Source organism: Phalacrocorax aristotelis, chromosome 8, assembly GCF_949628215.1.
Source record: "Phalacrocorax aristotelis chromosome 8, bGulAri2.1, whole genome shotgun sequence".
Taxonomy (NCBI): domain Eukaryota; kingdom Metazoa; phylum Chordata; class Aves; order Suliformes; family Phalacrocoracidae; genus Phalacrocorax; species Phalacrocorax aristotelis.
In genome coordinates, this window is record NC_134283.1 from 45,867,885 (window position 1) to 45,873,884 (window position 6,000).

Below are 6,000 nucleotides of genomic sequence, written 5' to 3' on the forward strand. Positions count from 1 at the left end.
GCCTGGTGAAGGCCACCCACGAGCACAGCCCCCTGCAAAACTTGGCCACCCCCCTTCATTGTGAAAAGCCTAAAAGCAAGGGCTCCTACCTGGGATGACGACGGGAGCCCCCGGAGCGGACGGGGAGGACGGACAGGGAAGGACGGACGGACGGGCAAGCAGAGCCTCGCCAGCAGCACCCCCCTGCCAGGGCAAGGGCAGGATCAGGGCTCAGGGCACCCGCTCCCCATCAGGCGGCAGCAGCCCTGCAGCTAATTTAGGGGATTAAATACAATCGGTGGGCGGGCACAGGGGGGATGCTCCCAGGTGCCTCTGTTACAGCCATCAGCACCACCTTAAGCCTACACACCCACCCAGCACCAAGTGCGTCCCTGGAGAGCTCTAGGGCGGCGTACTGGGGGGGAATGGCACAAAAACCTCCCCCCCGCTATTGCCTCTGGTGTCAGTGGTAATCCCTAAACCAGCTCTATCTGCAACAAATAGCTGCCCCTGCTTGAACCAGCTGCTGGAGCTACAACCGCACAAATACATGTAATTCTTTTGTAAATGAGATTCATTACTGTTTGATCGATTCTCTGTGCATAAATATTTGCAGAATCTCTTTATCTTCTCTCTCAGAGCTGCATCTTTCTCCCCAAATGCTCAGCCAGCCTGCCTTTTTTTTTTTTTTCCGTATTAACCATGAAGAAAATGCTGTAGGCTTAAAAAATAAAAAACAACAAAGTGTAACAATGTGAGAAGTGTTATTAGCACAGCACGCGCACCTGGCAATGCCCCATTACAGGCACTCTGTGCTTTGCCAGGCTCGGAAGGAAAAGTTTCGCATGAGATACCGCGTTACAGCTCCATTTGGCCCAAAGAAATAAGCATTTGGGTCATTAAACCGTTCGTTTGTGTCAGGGCTTGGGCTCACAGCAAACATAAGACCCCAAACCTCTGACACACGGCCACGTTGCTGGGAATTACACTGGGAATAGGCAGGATTTCTGGACAGGCGCCGTTTTTGAGGGCAAATATAAGGAATATGCAGGCTTGTCTCCCTCAGCTTGCCCGCTACTCCGCTTGCCTATGGCTGAAGCGGAGCTGCTGCTGAAACACTTTACCGGCACCGCCCCACGCGTGTTACGGGTGTTCGGGGTGTCTGAGGCCGAGCGGGGCTGCGCGCCGAGCTCCACGCCTGCCTGTCCCCAGCCTCAGAGCCTGTCCCTGTTGGCAAACGGCCAGAAAAGGCGAGTTAGGTTTGGTCAGATGATCAAAATCGGCTTCTCGTCCGCTGCGACGTACAAGGATAGCAGGGGGTTGGCTGCATGGTATAGAGTAACGTAAGGATAATGTTACTTTTAACAGTAAAAGCGCTTAATGCCGTGATGCCGCAAGGGACGCTGCTGGCGACAGCCGAAGCAGCCCCAGGGCGGGACCTCGGCGGCGCGGCCGGAGCCCCGAGTCCGGCACACCGGTTCCCGCGGGCGTCCTGCCGATTACAGCCGCTACGGGTGGCGTACGGAGAGCAAACAGAAAACCCCAACGTTACATAAAGACCCAAATCAGGAGGAGTGTTTGTTCAGCTTTTAACAAGAAATAACAACACCAAAAAAAAACCCTTTTCTATGAAAGTACATTTTGTTCAATTCCCTGTTTTTCTAAGACTGCGCCACAATAGAACTGAGTCATCTCATGGTATTATACCACCATTTGATCTAATTTTCCTAATATTCACCCCATCTGTTCCATCCCTACAGGACAAATTGCCACCCTGAGTGTGAAGGACAGAAAGAAACGCAATAGGTACAGATTATTATAATTTAAAGTTCATCTTGTTATCCAAATGCAGCAGTCAGCAAAAGGATGCAGTTGTGCGACGGCTGGGCTCAGGGAGGAACCAGCAGCAGCCCTGTAGCCGTGGAAGCCCTCCAGGTGAGGGGCAGGGGATGCCCAGGGAGCTCGGCTGCCCCAGCACGGGGGTCCTGCCCCGGGACCCGGCTCCACCGCAGCCCTGGCCGCTCCGCTTCAGGCCTGGCCCTGGAGAACATCAGGCAGCAGGATTGCCCCAGGGGCGTTTTTGCAGCTGGGAGGTGGACTGCTGGCCATTGACTTGCTGGTTCGGTGCCGAGGGGGCCACGAGCTGGGCGGCTGCGGCCCCCGCGGGGACGCGTCCCCAGGCAGGCTGGCGTCGGCGCAGCGGGGAGGGCTGCAGACCCGGGGCTGCTCGGGGACAGGATGACGGGGTTCTGAAGGAGATGGAAAAGGCTGCCCGTACTCGAGGCCATCGACCTGTTTAACTGTCAGAACAGGCTAAAAAACATGCCTTGGCCATCATAAGTGCCGCCAGACCGACTCTGACGACGACGAGCCCCCCAGGCGTGCACAAAGCTCTGACAGGCGCAGAGATGTGAAAGGCGAAGCGCTTACAGCAACGGGGGGACTCAGTGCTGGAGCAGCTGCGTGAGCGGGGCAATTTCCTCAACTCCAGACGCTTTGAAACACACATTTTTTATAAAACATATTCTCCATCCCAGCCCGTGGTAGCAGGAGGATCTGACCCGATGCCCCCACACACTCTGCTCCCTCGGCTGTGGCAGCTGCAAGGCCCAGAGCTGGCGACAAGTGAAATGCGTTTTTCAGGACTTTGAAAATGAGATCTTTGCCTTTCTTTTTTTCTCTTCTCTTTTTTTCCCCCTAAATATCTTTCTCACAGGCCTGGGAACCACTGCTACTTTGCACTCGCACTGCTCTGGCTGCTCTACCTCCAATACACCGGTTTGGTTTTGCTCCTGCTGCCGAGGCCAGCACTCCCCAGATCCCCAGGTCCCTCCTCAGCCCCTGCTGTCAGTAGCGCCAAGAGCTGCCGAGGTGGATAGATGGACGGCGTGACACAGGGGGTACCAGCCCAGATCAATTCACGCTGCTCCTGCCTAAGGTGGTATTTACTCCTGTGTCCCCGGGAATCCGTTTGTTTTTCATCTTGTCATAGAGCACAACCAGCACCATCCTTCTCGCTCTCCGGGCTCCTGGAAACCCATCCATGAAGCCAGGACACACGCGTTAAGCGTCCCTGCTGCCGAAACAGGGGAATAGATTTGTCCTTTCTATTCTCTTTAATTTCTGAAGCAAACAATTTATCCCCGCTGTTGTGCCAGTCCCTTGGGCTGACTATTAAAGCTCCCAGTAACCTGGGGGAGGGCTGCAAAGGCAGCAGCAGGGTTTCCTGCAGCCCGCGGCATTAGTCAGCTCCACGTGTCACACGCTCACCCAAACGGACAAGGATCACCCTCCGCCTCGGGAGGTTAAAAGCTTTTCCATTAGCAACTTCGTTGGATGCGTTTTGTAAAAAGATAAAGCACTATGAGAAAATAAAGCCTTGTCATTTACCTCTGCAAATAATTCAGGGCTGATAATGAGAACGAATCAATCAAGGCAAAGCAATTGGATTGCAAGGTCTTTCCGAGCGGTATCGATGGGAAAAGCATATAAAACCCTGGCACTTTAACGGCCTCTCTGCATCGTCTGCAAAAGACCAGGGCTGCCAAAGGCAGTCCAGCCTACTCCTCAGGCCAGAGACCTGCTGGTGTTTAAAACAAATGAGACTTGAAGCAAAAGTCAGTGCAAGCTAGGTGTGAGGGAATCGTACAGAGAAATGGGAGAATACGCCACCGAAATAGAGAGTTTGCGCTCAGCGAGCGAGCCCGCGGATCGCAGGCACACCACCTCCCGCCACTGCCTCGGCTCAGCCGCGAGCCGGGGGCGCCTGGGCACAGCTGCGAACGGGGGCTAGCACAGACGCTGAGAGCGCCTGGTGGGGACGGGGCCCTGAAAGCGGGAGAGCGGCTTCACTGCGTCGAGTGGGTGGCAAGGGGCAAAGGGCTGCCGCGGCTGCACGACCTCCAGCCCCAGCAGCCGGCAGAGCGCTGGGCACGGCCGCGGCGCCAGCCAGGGCACGGCCAGGGCTGGCCACTTCACCTGCCAGGGCGAAGGGGGAGCGACGGTGAGGCCCCCCGTCCAGGGGCTCGGCTGGTGATGGAACCCCAAGGCCAGTCCTCTGCAGTTTTATGGATGCTCTCGAGCATCTGCTTGCCAAGGAACTGCCATCCAGGGGGGAGGAGGAGGAGGAGGAGGAGGAGGAGGAGGAGGAGGAGGAGGAGGAGAAGGAGGACAGGAGGACAGGAGGAGGACAGGAGGAAGAGGACAGGAGATGCTCTGCAGGGTCCTGGCACCCTGGATGCCGGCAGCCCAGCGGCACCCAGTGGGTTCCCACGTGCCGCCCTCCCACACTAAACGCCAACCCATGTTCCTAGAAATCCTGCTGCAGCTTTCGGGTCCACAAGCACTCGCTCAATCCCATCTCCACGTAGCAGCAGCGTGTGGACAGATACCGAAGCTGCGGGAGGGAAGGTGACCCCTCCTGCATCCCCGCGCAGGGCAGCCGGCAGCCCTGGCTGGAGGCAGCGGGCGTGCAGGGCTGGTCCTCGGTGAGAGCCAGCATCTCTGCACCTGGAGACGTGCGTGTGCCTTTGAAGAACAAAACATTTGATTCCTGCACAAAGCAGAGCCGGTTCCTGACATTTGGAACAATTTGTATTTCACACAACTGGCGTCTGGCAGTTAACAAAAAAAAAGTCAGTGGAAATGTACTGTCTCTTCCCCCAAAGACAGTGTTAGTGACCTAAGATTACAGCGATGTCCCTTCAAATGTCAGAAACATTTACAACACTTTCTGTTTACAAGGCAACAGCAAATGTGACAGTTTTTTCAATGCTCTGCTCTGAACCGCATCCTGCCTCCCGACGGCAACATCCCTTTTCACAAGCCTTTCCTAACTGATATGGGAGCAAATGAAATTACTTTCTCTTTGAAAGGACCCAATCATGGGTATTCTTTATTTCCTTTGAAAAGATAATAGGACTTTTTTTAGAAGGAAAATACTGTCCACCACATATTCAGTACTTTTAAAACTGGATTTCTAAAGAGTACAAAAGATCAGCACCGGTCTGCCAAGCCCGTTTACCCAGGCATTTTGTTTCTTCAGCTAATGCAAACTAAAGCATAATGGCATCAGATGGCTTTAGAGTGTTCTCCGTTCAATCGGCCTCTTGTCTGCGCCTGGCCCTCGCCTGCCTGCGTCGGCTGGCTCAGGCTCTCGGCCAAACCAGGTTTCCAACTGGTAGCTAAGGTGAGCAGTTTATTCACGGGGAAAAAAACCAACAAAGCTTCAAATTCAGCAAAAAGATTTTGACTGCATAAACAACCAAGAGGCAAGACACTGGGAAACAGCAAATGAGCATAAAACGTTCTTTTAAAAACCCCAGGAGCGTGACTGCGGGTGACCACCTGCCCGCACCGCTGCCCGGAGCAGAGGGACCGAGCGGAGCGGCTGGGGGCTGCACCGGGCGCCCACGGCCCCATGCTCGGGGCACAGCAGGCTCTGGCCCAAGGCTGGCAGCTGCGGGCGCACTGCGAGCGCCCGGGCGCCTCGGCGTCCTGCCGTCCTCCTGAGCCCCCTCTGCTTCGGACAGAGCACGGGCTGCAGTACCACGGGCGAGCACCCGTTCCCTGCGTGCCCCTTGCTCTGCCCCTTCGCTCCAGCCCTGCTCTCGGGCGACGCCGCTGCCGCAGCCCGGTGGGCGCTCGCCCCCGCCCCATGCGCCCCAGGCCAAAGCCACCTTTCGGTTTTCTCACACGTTTTGCCTCTTCTCCTAAGGATTCCCTAAAAGAGCTTTCACGACCTGCCGCCTTCAAAACCTTTCCACGGCTTAAGGTGCTGTTCAGCTGCAGAGCAGGAGAGCAGAGGATCTTCAGCTCACGCCGAGCTCGCCCACGAAGATGTCCCTCGTGCCACAGATCACTCACCGCGCCGTGCCCGGCGTGAGCAGAGCGGGGGCTGCAGCAGGACATCAGGGGCTCCTCCATCTCTGCCCTTAAGAAAAGGAACTCTACAATGCAGAACGGGGAAAGGCAAGCTGCCGGCCTGGGCTCTGCCCGTCCCTGCACCCCGGGGACGTGACC